The sequence below is a fragment of the Saimiri boliviensis genome, chromosome X (genome assembly GCF_048565385.1).
Source record: "Saimiri boliviensis isolate mSaiBol1 chromosome X, mSaiBol1.pri, whole genome shotgun sequence".
Classification (NCBI taxonomy): Eukaryota; Metazoa; Chordata; class Mammalia; order Primates; family Cebidae; genus Saimiri; species Saimiri boliviensis.
In genome coordinates, this window is record NC_133470.1 from 55438815 (window position 1) to 55453250 (window position 14436).

A 14436-nucleotide genomic window follows, 5' to 3' on the forward strand; every position below is an offset into this window, starting at 1 on the left:
GTCTGGTTCCCTTGCTGGTGAGGAGTTGTGATCACTTTTAGGAGGAGAGGTGTTCTGGTTTCGGGAGTTTTCATCCTTTTTGCGCTGGTTTCTTCCCATTTTTGTGGGTTTATCCACCTGTTGTCTGTCTCTGTCCCAGGGAGTTGGAGCTTTATGAGTTTCCGTTGCACTACTGCCTTTTTTGATTTTTTTTTTCAGGTCGGACCCGCCCAGCTAGCAGCACACCTAGCCTCTGCCTGCCCGCAGGGGCTTTGCTGAGCTGCTGTGGGCTCCGCCCAGCTGCCCTGAGCTCTTCCCTGTAGTCCTTTTTATATGGGCGTAGTTAGAACTGTCTGGGCAATGGTGGCCCCGCCTCTGTTATGGCAGACTCTCTCTGTTGTGGCAGGTTGCCTCGGCAACGGCGGGTTGCCTCGGCAACGGCAGCCTGCCTCCGTAGCGGTGGAGAGTCTCAGTAATGGCGGAAGCCCCTCCCCCACGGAGCCGGACCGTCCAGGTTCAGCTGTGCTTGGTTTGAAGGGCTCAACCCAGAGGGTTTCCAATTACTGTTTTTGTTTTCGTTGTTGTTGGGGGTGGAGGGGTGGGACCAACCAAGCCTGATCACCTGGCTCCCTGACTCAGAGTCTTTTCTTTTAAGTTGAACGACCCCGCGTTCCGGTCGCTTGTTGAAAAGGCGCCGGGATCTCCCGTGCTGCGACTCACGGAGTCGGCTCGAACCGCGGCGCCGGCTCCTGGCGGATTTTTTGCCTAGTAATCTCCTGGCCTGGCTCGCTATTTCAGATGAATGGGCTATTCTGCCGTCTCAAGGCTCTGCTCACCAGCTAAGAGGGCTCCCAGACCAGTGGTTTTTGTATGGAGAACCGCAGCAACAGGGCGTGGTCACAGCAGCCGCGCGGGCGGAATCAGCCCCTCGGGGGCCAAAACAGCCGCACTGGCTGGGACTGCGACCCTGGCGACCCCTCTGCCTGGGTATCTCCTGGTCTGTGGGCAATAAGAGTTCGTCTGGAAATGCGGCGTCCACTCACCCTCTGCACTTTCACTGGGAGCTGAAGTCCTGAGCTGTTCTTAGGCGGCCATCTTGAAAGTCGGTCCAATTGCTAGCATTTTTATACACCAACAACAGCCAAACCAAGAGCCAAATCAGAAAAGCAATCCCATTCACAATTGCCACAAAAGAATAAAATACCTAGAAATACAACTAACCATGGAGGTGAAAGACTTCTTCAATGAGACTTATAAAACATTGCTTAAGGAAATAAGAGAAGACAGAAATAAATGGAAAAATATCCCATGATCATAAATAGGAAGAATAAATATTATTAAAATGGTCATAGTGCCCAAAGCAATTTATAGATTCAATGCTATTTCTATTAAACTATCAAGAACATTCTTTACAGAACTAGAAAAAAACTGTTCTAAAATTTATGTGGAACCAAAAAAGAGCCCAAATAGCCATGGCGATTCTAAGCAAAAAGAACAAAGCTGGAGGCCTCAGGTTACCCTACTTCAAACTACACTACAAGGCTACAGTAACCAAAACAGCATGGTACTGGTACACAAACAGGAACAGTGACCAATATAACAGAATAATGAGCCCAGAAATAAGGCCACACATCTATAACCATCTAGTCTTTAACAAAGCTTACAAAAACAAGCAATGGGGAAATGACTCTATTCAATAAATGGTGATGTGATAACTGGCTAGCCATATGCAGAAGAATGAAGCTGACCCCATTCCATATACCATGCACAAAACCAAATAAAGATATATTGAAGACTTAAATGTATACCCAAAACTATAAAAACCTTGAAAGACAACCTCAGCAATACTATTCTGAACATAGGAATGGGCAAAGATTTCATGACAAAGAAACTAAAAGCAATCATAACAAGAACAAATTTTGGCAAATGGGATATTTAAACTAAGAAGCTTCTTCACAGCAAAAGAAACCATCAACAGAGTAAACAGACAGCCTACAGAATGGGAGAAATCATTTGCAAATTCTGCATCTGACAAAGGTCTAATATTCAGCATCTATAAGAACTTAAACAAATTCACAAGAGAAAGAAAACACCATTAAAAAGAATTTAAAAGTGTCTTGAACAGACACTTTTCCAAAGAAGACATACATGTGGCCAAGAAGCATATAAAAATTTTTAGTATCACTGATCATTAGAGAAATTTAAATCAAAACCACAATGAGATACCATCTCACAACAATTAGGATGGCTATTATTAAAAAGTCAGAAAAGAACAGATGGTGGTGTGGTGACGGAGAAAAGGGAACACTTATACACTGTTGGTGAGCATGCAAATTAGTTCAACCATAGTAGAAAGCAGTATAGTTACACTCCCACTGACAGTGTACAGTGAATCACCAGATGGTGATTCCTCAAAAAGCTTAAAACAGAACTACCATTCAACCCAGAAATCCCATTACTGGTATATACCCAGTGGAATATCAATCATTCTATCATAAAGACACATGCTTGTGAAGGTTTATTGCAGCACTATTCACATTAGCAAAGACCTAGAGTCAACATAAATGCCCATCAATGATAGATTGGATAAAGAAAATGTGGTACACATACACCACTGAATGCTATGCAGCCATAAATAAGAACAAGATCATGTCTTTTGTGGGAACATGGATGGAGCTGTAGGCTATTATATTTAGCAAACCAAGGCAGGAACAGAAAACCAAATACCATGTATTCTCACTTATAAGTGGGAGCTAAATGATAAGAACTTAAGAAAACCAAGAAGGAAACAACAGACCTGGGTCTTTTTAATGGGGGAGGGCAAAAGAAGAGGAGCAGAAAAGGTAAATATTGGGTACTGGGCTTAATACTTGGGTGACAAAATAATATGTACAAAAAATTCTGGTGACTTGTGTTTGCCTATGTAACAAACCTTCAGTGTATTCCCCAAGCCTAAAAGAAAAAGAAAAAAACCTAAAACTTGGGGTACTGCAGCATACAGTAATCACACTTCTGGGTATATACCGAAAAAAATAGTAATTAATATACTGAAGAGCTATCTGCACTTCTATGTTTGTTGCAGCACTGTTAACAGTAGCCAAGATTTGGAAGCACTCTGTGTTCATCAGCAGATGAATGAAAAAGGGAATGTGGTACATATACGCATTTTCAGCCACAAAAGAATGAGATCCTGTCATTTGCAATAATGTAGATGGAACTGGAGGTCATTATGTTAAGCAAAATAAGCCAGCCAGACACAGAAAGACAAACATCACATGTTCTCATTATTTTTAGGATCTACAAACAAAAACAATTCAACTCTTGAACACAGAGAGTAGAAGTATGGTTACAAGAGGCTAAGAAGGGTAGTGAATAGGGAGGTAGATATAGTTAATCGGTACAAAAAAAATTAAAAATGCATAAACCTATGATATAATAGCAAAACAAGATGACTACATCAATAATAATATAATTTTATATTTAAAAATAACTGAAAGAGCATAAATGGATTGTATGCAACACAAAGGATAAATTCTTGAATAGATGGATACCCCATTCTCTATGATGTGATTATTACACATGAAATGCATGTATCAAAACCACTCATGTACTCCATAAATACATACACTTACTATGTACCCATGAAAGTTAAAAATTAAAAATTAAATTTCTCACAATATGTTACCTGAACTATCATAGTAGTCTCCTGCTTAATTTTCTTACATTCTCACTAGCTTTGTCTAATTTATTCTTCACATAGCAAAGTAATATTTTGCATGTAAATTAGGCTTCTATTTTGAATAAAATGTCATAGACTTGTCTCTCCTTTAAGATGAACAGACACTGGAAATCACAAGAGAGACAACAATAAAAGTATTCAAAAAGGTAAAAGGAGAAAGGCAGACTGGCTAGGTATGAAGACTTGGAAGAGCAATACAGAAACTTGACATCTTATAAGCCTCAACCCATAAATAGAAGTTGACACAGGCCAAGCATCTCCCAGTGTAACAAAAGGCAGCCTGAGATGGGAGGAGAGTCTTACTTACAACTTCAGGTGGGCCCAGCAGCAGTGGCAAGAGAGACCAAGAAGTTTGCTAAGTGGTCAGGGGAACTGCTCTTCCTCTCCACTAGCCAGAGACTTCCCTCCCTCAACTAGACACAAGGTGGCACTTGCAAGGGGTTATTATAACCTAGCAAGGTGCCCAATCCAGGAAGCACTCTTTGTTCCTCTAAGCTAGAGAATGCCTCTCACTATCCAGAGACTCTGGCTCTGCCAAAGATCAGTAAAAGCCCTCATGACACCAAAGGAACCAAGCAAAATAAAACGGCACATTGAAATCTCTACAAATTATGCTGTTATTGGTACACAAAATTATGCCATGATCTGTTTGCTAAACCTAAACAGAGTGACTGGCTGCTGCGATAGAGAATTTGTATATAGCTCAGAACAAGGAAAATTACAACTTGACCGAGAAAAGTCAATCAATAGACACAAATACTTATATAAATCAGGTGTGGGAATTACCCAAGAAGTATTTTAAAGCTGCAGCCATCATAAAAAATGTTTCCATGAGTAATTATAAATGCTCCTGAAACAAATGATGTGTTAGCCTGTTTTCACACTGTTATAAAGAACTGCCCTAGACTGGGTAATTTATAAAGAAAAAAGGTTTAGTTGACTCACTGCGTTAGTCCATTTCCACACTGCTAATGAAGACATGCCCAAGGCTGGGCAATTTACAAATGAAAGAAGTTTAATGGATTACAGTTCCACGTGGCTGGGGAGGCCTCAGAATCATGGTGGAAGGCAAGGAGGAGCAAGTCACATCTTATGTGGATGGTGGCAGGCAAAGAAAGAATGAGGAAGATGCAAAAGCAGAAACCCATAATAAAACCATCGGATATTGTGAGACTTATTTACAACCACTAGAACAGTATGGGGGAAACTGCTGCCATGATTCAATTATCTTTCACCAGGTGTCTCCCACAACATGTGTGAATTATGGGAGTACGATTCAAAATGAGATTTGGGTGAGGAAAAAGAGCCAAATCATATCACTTACAGTTCCACATGGCTGGGGAGACCTTAGGAAAAGTACAATCATAATGGAGCAGGCACATCCCCTAGAAGAAAATGCTTAGGTATAAATCTAAAAAATAAGTACAAGATCTATATTAGGAAAACTACAGAACTGATGAAAGAAATCTAAGTACTAAATAATGAAGAGTTGGATAGGAAGACTCAATATTGTCAAGATGTTACTTTTTCCAACTTGATATATAGACTCAATGCAATTCCAGTCAAAATCTCATCAAGTTATTTTGTGGATATCAACACATTTATTTTAAAGTTTATATGGAAAGACAAAGGACAAAATAGCTAACACAATATTAAAAGAAAAGAATAAAGTAAGAAGACTGACACTATTTGACTTCAAGACATTATAAAATTGTAGTAATCAAGATAGTGTGATGTTGGTGAAAGAACAGACAAATAAATCAATTCAGCCGACTAGAGAGGACATAAACAGGTCCATATAAGTATAGGCAACTGATCTTTGACAAAGAAGCAAAGGCAATAGTATGTTGAACACAGGGTTGAAAATAATTAACAAGGCCCTGGCTAGAGGCTCTGCACCATCCTGGAGAATGGCTGCCAAGCCAGGGACATATCCTATAGCTCCTGGTAATGGGGAAGCCTGGAGAGGACACTTGGATAAACCAATGGCAGTGCTAGTTTACCACTCTGAATGGATGTATTTTCATATTTAATTGATAAGTTTGTGTCTGTACATGCCAATTGACCAACAGTCTTGGTGGCCCACTCCCCTTTTATGCCACATCTTTCAATATGAACCCCATGGTGTAACCAAAGCAAAGACAGACAGAGACCACAGTCACTCCAGGGGACTGCAAACTCTAAGGACTCAGGGCCCAGCTACCATTTAGGACAAGTTAGTACCAATCAAATTGAATGTATAAACTGGAGATCGTTCAAGACTTTAACCCTCAGAACAACATACCTTAAACTTCATCTTGGCCAGTGAGAGAGTATGAGGAGTCTTTTACTGGCAAAGAATAAGTAACTTTATTCTGGCAAAACACAGGTCACCCAAGAGTCAATCAGCCCCAGCTAAGGAGTAGCCACAATATGCCTGACAGAGAGGCTAGGGACCTTTTAGGGCATTTCTGGGTTAAATCAATTATACAAGGAGTTGCAGGAATGCTAGAATTCCTAATTTATAGGAAGCAGGAATGCTTTAGAATGAGGCCCAACTATATATTAAATGCTGCATAACAAACCCTTCCCCTGGACAAAAAACAAGCAGGGGGAGGAAGGATGAGGTCAGGAATGAAGACCTCAGAAGGATTCAAATCTAAGGTAAGGGATCAAACACAAGCTCCTTAGTGAAGCATTGAGGAATCTTAACAGCACTGATGGGGCTACCACATGTCCAGAGTCCTCTGCCCCGGGGAGTATAACAGGCCTACCACTCATGTTACTTTAACATTGAATGGGGTGTTATTTATAAACAGTTCTGAGGTAAAAGTCAGATTCCTGGTTTTATGGAGTTAAGGGATGATGACTCTTTTGGGAAACCAATGGAACCTAGGAAGAAATCTTGGTCTGAGGACAGAAGTCAGAAATTGCTCTTGGCTGAAGTAAGCCAGGAACAGAAAGGCAAACATAATATGTTCTCACTTATTTCTGTGATCTAAAAATCAAAATAATTTAACTTATGGACATAGAGAACAGAAGGATGGTTACCAGAGGACAGGAGCAATAGCAATGCCCATTTTTTTAAATACATGTTTTCCCAGATAGAATGCCCAGTTTTCATCCTTCCATCTCTCCAGCAGCTATCCATCCCTGGAAGAAACCCTTCCAAATTACACCAGCCTTCACTGATAATATTATCTGAGCTACCACACTTCCATACCACAAAGAACCTGTACCATATTACATATCGCTTAGTCTATAGTATGGTGAGCTGTTTACAAATTGTGCCCAGTGGGGCAGATGGTATAGGATATCGATCAAGAACATGAGACTTATACTCAGGCAGACCTAATAAATTTCTACCCCACACTAACTAGTAGTTTAAGTTGGGGTTGCATTTGGCTGTAAGTATGAGAAACCCAATTATAGTGGCTTAAACAAATAGTTTTTCTCACATATCAAGAAACATAAAGTGGTTGCTTTGGTTCAGTAACTCAATCATTTCAGGGCTGAGGTGACTGAGACACCTTTGGAATTTTTCTTAAAAACACAAAATAATTACTGCTGCTGCTGCCATCATAACTGTATTTAAGGCAGGAAGAAGGAGAAAGAGGCAGTGCTCACATATTGTTTTATTAATTTTGATTTTTTGTGTGACTACATAGTAGGTGTATATTTTTATGGAATACATGAGATGTTATAATACTGGCATGCAATATGAAATAAGCACATTGCGAAAAATGGCATATCCATCCCCTGAAGCATTTATCCATTGAATTACAAACAATGAAATGACATCCTTTATGCTGTTTTAAAATGTACAATTAAGTTATTATTGACTATATTTACCCTGTTGTGCTATCAAACCCTAGGTCTTGCTTATTCTTTCTCACTATTTTTTGTATCCATTAACCATTCCCATCACCCTACTCAGCTTCCCACTACCATTTCTGGCCTCTAGTAACCATCCTTCTCCTCTCTATGTCCATGAGTTAAATTATTTTGATTTTATGTGGCGCATATACACCACAGAATATTATGCAGCCATCAAAAACAATGAGTTCGTATCCTTTGTAGGGACGTGGATGAACCTGTAAACCATCATTCTCAGCAAACTGACACAAGAGCAGAAAATCATACACCGCATGTTCTCACTCATAGGCAGGTGTTGAACAATGAGAACACATGGACACAGGGAGGGGAGCACTACACACTGGAGTCCGTTGTGGGGAAATAGGGGAGGGACAGCAGGGGGTAGGGAGTTGGGGAGAGAGAGCATGGGGAGAAATGCCAGATATAGGTGATGGGGAGGAAGGCAGCAAATCACACTGCCACGTGTGTACCTATGCAACAATCTTGCATGTTCTTCACATGTACCCCAAAACCTAAAATGCAATAGAAAAAAATAAAAATAAAAATGAAAATTTAAAAAATTATTTTAATTTTAAATCACAGAAATAAGTGAGAGCATACTATGTTTGTCTTTTGTGCCTGGCTTATTTCACTTAACATAATGATCTTTGGTTTCATCCATGTTGTTGAAAATAAGGGAATCTCACTCTTTTAAATGGCTGAATAGTACTCCATTGTGTATATGTACCACGTTTTCTTCACCCATTAATCTGTTAATAGACACTTAGATTGCTTCAAAATACTAGCTACTGTAAACAGTGTTGCAACAAACAAAGAAGGGCAGATATCTCTTCAATATATTGGTTTCCTTTCTTTTGGGTGTATGCCCAGAAGTGGGATTGCTGGCTTGCATGGTAGGTCAATATTTTGTTTTTTTGAGGAACCTCCAAACCATTTTCCATAGTGGTTATACTAATTTACATTCCTACCAACAATATACAGGTGCTCTCTTTTCTCTACATCCTTGCCAGCATGTGCTATTGCCTGCCTTTTGGATATAAGCTGTTTTAGCTGGAGTGAGATGATATCTCATTTTCTTTTTGAGTTATGCTTCTTTGATGATTGATGATGTTCAGCATCTTTTTATATGCCTGTTTGTTATCTGTATTACTTCTTTTGTAAAATGTCTATTTAGATTTGTTTGCTTTTTTTTTTTTTGATCAAATTATTAGATATCTTTCCGTAAAGTTGTTTGGACTTCTATGTATTTTGATTATTAATCCCTTGTCAGATGGGTAGTTTGCAAATATTTTCTTAAACTTTGTGGAATATATTTCACTTTGTTGATTGTTTCCTTTGTTTTACAGAAGCTTGTTAACTTGATGTGATCCCATTTGTCAATTTTTGCTTTTACTGCCTGTGCTTGTGGAATATTGCTCGAAAAATTTTGCGATGGAGATTTTCTCCAATGTTCTCTTGTAGTGCTTTTGTAGTTTGAGGTCTTGGATTTAAGTTTTTAATCCATTTTAATTTGATTTTTATATACAGTGAGAGATAGGGAATTAGTTTTATTTTTCTGCATAAGAAATATTTAGTATTCCCAGCACCACTGATTGAAGAGACTGTCTTTTCCCCAGTGTAGGTTCCTGGCATATTTGTCAAAAATGAGTTCACCGTAGGTATGTGGATTTGTATATGGGCATTCTATTCTGTTCCATTTCTGTCTTTTTCTTTTTCCAAGTGCCTTTTTTGTTTTGTTTTGTTTTTTTGTTTGCCATTGTTCCGTAGTATAATTTGAAGTCAATTAATGTGATTTCTTAGTTTTGTTCTTTTTGTTTAGGATACCTTTGGCTATTCTAGGTCTTCTGCAGTTCCACATAACTTTAGAATTCTTTTTTCCTGTATCTGTCTAGAATGTCATTGGTATTTTAAGAGATTACATTGAATCTGTAGATTGCTTTGAGTAGTTGAAAATTTGAACAATATTAATTTGTTTTCAATTTATGAACATGAAATAGTTTTCCATTTTTGATGTCCTCTTTAATTTCTTTCATCAGCATTTTACAGTTTTTATTATAAAAATCTTTTACTTCTTTGGTTAATTCCTAGGTATGTAATTTTATTTGTAGCTATTGTAAGTAATCTGAAAAATTTCTCTTTCATATTAATCACTATAGGCATATAGATATGTTTTTGTATGTTGATTTATTATTCTGAAATTTTACTGAATTTGTTAGTCAGTTCTAATAGTTTTTTGTGGAATAGTTAGGGTTTTCCAAATATAAAATTTGATTATCTGCAAATTAGGATAATTTGACTTTATTTCTAATTTGGATGGGTTTTATTTCTTTCTCTTGTCTGATTTATCTAGCTAGGATTCCCAGTACTATGTTAAATAGCAGGAGTGAAAGTGTGCATCTTTGTCATGTGCCCAATATTTGAGGAAAGGCTTTCAGTTCTTCCTCTTTCAGTACGATAAAATCCATATATGAACTACCATATATGGATTTTATTATGTTGAGGTATGTTCCTTCTATAACCAGGTTTTTGAGGATTTTTATCATGAAGGGATGTTGAATTTTATCAAATGCTTTTTTCAGTATCAGTTGAAATAACCATGTTATTTAATCTCTCATTCTGTTTATATGATGCATCACATTGACTAATTGGCGTATTTTTTTTTTAAGGGATGATTACATGAATTTTTATTGTAGCATTGTTTATACTGGCAAATAAGCAAACTGTGAATAAACAAGCAGGCAGCTGAACAAATTTATAGTACATAGTATTAGAGAATATTATGTAACAATTGCTCATCTTACTCTGACCCTCATAATCATTCTTTTTGCTGGGTCCAGGACCATGGCCGACTCAAGGCACGAAGGTAGTCCTCCCGGTTTGGTCTGAATTTGAGTCCTAGTTATTCTGGTGACTTCAAAGCTGCACTAGTACATGGGCAAAACACTTAAAAAGTATGAAAGATTAAGTAAAGCAAAATGAGAAATAGAACAGTTTAGATTCATGTACACATACAAATATTTTATTTGGGTATTTGGGTACATTACCTCAGAAAATCAACTGTCATTTTCAATCTTATCTCAAGAGCAACCTCCAGAAATGCTATAAGTGCTATAATATTAACATTGCATTGAGTTTTAAAGAAATTAATGAATTTGGCTGGGCACGGTGGCTCAAGCCTGTAATCCCAGCACTTTGGGAGGCCGAGGCGGGTGGATCACGAGGTTGAGAGATCGAGACCATCCTGGTCAACATGGTGAAACCCCATCTCTATTAAAAATACAAAAAATTAGCGTATTTTGAACAATACTTGCATCTCAGGGATAAATCCCATTTGGTCACAATGAATGATCTTTTTTATGTATTGTTGAATTTGGTTGGCTAGCATTTTGTTGAGAATGTTCCTCAATATTCACCAGATATTGGTATATAGTTTTCTTTTTTTTTTTTCTTGTGTCTTGGTTTTGTTTTTGTATCAGAGTAATACTAACGTCTTAGAATGAGTTTGGAAGTCCTCTCTCCTCTATTGTTTGTAAAAGTTTGAGTAGAATTGGGATTAATTCTTTTGATATGCTTGATAGAATTCAGGAGTGAAGCCTTCGGCTCCCAGGCTCTTCCTTATTATGCCTTCGATCTCGTTAGTTGCTATTGGTCTGTTCAGGTTTTAAATTTCTTTTTGGTTCCATCTTGGTAGGTTGTATCTGTCTAGGAATTTGTCAGTTTCTTGTAGATTTATCAAGTTATTGGCCTTTAGTTACTCATAGTAGGTACCAATGTTCCTTTGAATTTGTGCCATATAAGTTGTAATGTGTCATTTTCAGTTCTGACTTTATTTATTTGGATTTTCTGTGTTTTCTTAGTCTGGCTAAAAGTTTGTCAGTTTTGTTTAACTTTTTAAACAAACCATTTTTTTAAATTGGTCCTGTGCATTTTTAAAATTTGAATCTTATCTATTACTGCTCTGATGTTTATTATTTCCTTTTTTAAAACTAATTTGGGTTTTGGTTTATTGGTTTTCTGTTAAGATGCATCATTATATTGTTTACTTAACGTTTTTCCTCTTCTTTGATGTAGGCTTATAGCTATAAACTTCCCTCTGAGAACTGCTTTTGCTGTATCTCATGGGTTTTGATATGTTGTGTTTCCATTATCATTTCTGCCAATAAATTGTTCTCTTTTATTTTTAATTTCTTCATTGACCCTCTGGTCGTTCAAGAGCACATTGTTTAATTTCCATGCATCTGTATAGTTTCCAAAATTTTACAGCCATCACCCCGTCATCTATATTAGTATATTTCTCTAAGGCTATCCCTTCCCTATCCCCTCACCCGCTGCTATCCCTCAGCTAACCCCCCATCCCCTTACAAGCTCTGGTGTGTAATGTTCCCCTGTCTGTATCCATATGTTCTCATTATTCAACACCCATTTATGAATGAGAACATGTGGTGTTGGGTTTTCTGTTCTTGTGTCAGTTTGCTGAGAATGGTGGTTTCCAGCTTCATCCATGTCCCTGCAAAGGACATGAACTCATCCTTTTTTATGGTTGCATAGTATTCCATGGTGTATATGTGCCACATTTTCCTTGTCCAGTCTATCGCCAATGGGAATTTGGGTTGGTTCCAGGTCTTTGCTATTGTAAACAGTGCCGCTATGAACATACATGTGCATCTGACTATATAATAGAATGATTTATAATCCTCTGGGTATATACCCAGTAATGGAATTGCTGGGTCAAATGGTATTTCCAGTTCTAGATCCTTGAGGAATCGCCACACTGTCTTCCACAATGGTTGAACTAATTTACACTCCCACCAACAGTGTAAAAACATTCTCAGCAAACTGACACAGGAGCAGAAAATCAAACACCGCATGTTCTCACTCATAGGCGTGTGTTGAACAATGAGAACACATGGACACAGGGAGGGGAGCACTACACACTGGGGTCTGCTGGGGGAAATAGGGGAGGGACAGCGGGGGGGTGGGGAGTTCAGGGGGGATGGCATGGGGAGGAATGCCAGATATAGGTGATGGGGAGAAAGGCAGCAAATCACACTGCCACGTGTATACCTATGCAACAATCTTGCATGTTCTTCACATGTACCCCAAAACCTAAAATGCAATAAAAAAATAAAAAATAAACAAAAAAAGAAAGAAAGAAAATTATGTCCACACATACACAAAAATAAAAATAAATGCTGAAAGGTGTAATTTAAAAAAAATAAAAATAAAAATAAAACAAAATTTAAATGCTTAAAATTTCTTTCTTTGTGAAAGATGAATTTAAGTGAAGACCACATACAAATGTTTCTTGACACTCAAGAAGGCTCATACCTGTAGTCCTAGCAGTTTGGGAGGCTGGAAGTATGGCTTGATGCCAAGAGTTCAAGACCAATCTGGGAAACATAGTGAGAAATCCAGTCTTTTTTATAAAAAATAAAAAGTATTAATGAGGAGTGGGAGTGCATACCTGGAGTCCCAGGTATTTGAGAGACTGACGCAGGAGGATCACGTAAACCTAGGAGTTTGAGGCTGCAGTGAGCTATGGCTGCACCACTGCACTCCAGCCTGGGCAACAGAGTGAGACACTATCTCAAAAAGGAAAAAAAAAAAAAAAAAAGCAATCCATGAACGTTTCTTAGTATGAACTCAGTTAAGGATAACACTGATATTTTAAGTAGGATGAATTATACTATTATCAAATTATTTGGGCCAGCATAAACAAGTGCTTTACTATTAATAACCCTCAACTAAACACATACAGACAAACAGGTCTTTTATTTAAAAAATTCGTCCTCCTATTGTTTTCTAGTTTTATTCCATTGCGGCCAGAGAATATGTTTGATGTTATTTCAATTATTTTTGTATGTTTTAAGACTTGTTTTGTTACCTTACATATGGTCTCTTTTTGAGAATAGTCTGTATGCTGAGGAAAAGAATATGTATTCTGAAGCCACTAGATGAAATGTTTTGTAATTATTTATTGGATCCATTTGGTCTATAGTGCAGATAAAGTTCAACATTTCTTTGTTGATTTTCTGTTTGGAACATCTGCTTAATGCTGAATGTAGGGTGTTCAAGTCTCCAGCTATTATTGAATTGGGGCCTGTGTCTGTGTCTGTCTTTGGTTTATATATCTGGGTGCTCTAGTGTTGGGTGCATAGATATTTAAAATTGTGATGTCCTTTTGCTGAATTGACCACTTTTTCATTATATAGTGACCTTCTTTTTCTTTTCTTATAATCTTTATCTTGAAATCCATTTTTTCTAAGTATAGCTATTCCTGCTCTCTTTTTTTGCTTTCCCTTGGCATATCATGTTTTTTCTATCCCCTTGTTTTCAATCTATGTGTGTTTTTCTAGCTGATTTGTATTTTTTGTAGGCAGCAGATCAACAGATCAGTGGGTGTTGTCTTTTTATCCATTCAATCATTGTATGTCTTTTGATTGGGAAGCTTAATTTATTTATATTCAATGTTATTGATAAGTAAGGACTTGGTTATTTCATTTTATTATTTGTTTTCTAGTTGTTTTATGGTCTTCTTTTCTCTCTTTCTTTCTTTCCTTCCTGTACTCCTTTATTGGTGATTTTTCTCTCATAACATGATTTAGTTTATTTCTTTTTTATTTTTTTGTGTATGCGTTGTAAGCTTTTTAGCTTGAGGTTACCAGGAGGCTTGAAAATACTATCTTATAACCCATTATTTTAAGTCAATATTTTAACAATGTTTGCATATACAAACAAGCAAAAAGGAAACAAATAAAGACTCTATGCCTTAACTTTGCCCCCCTACATTTTAACATTTTTTGTTGGTTCTACTTATATCTTACTGTACTGTGTCCTGAAAAGTTTTTGTAGTTATTGTTTTT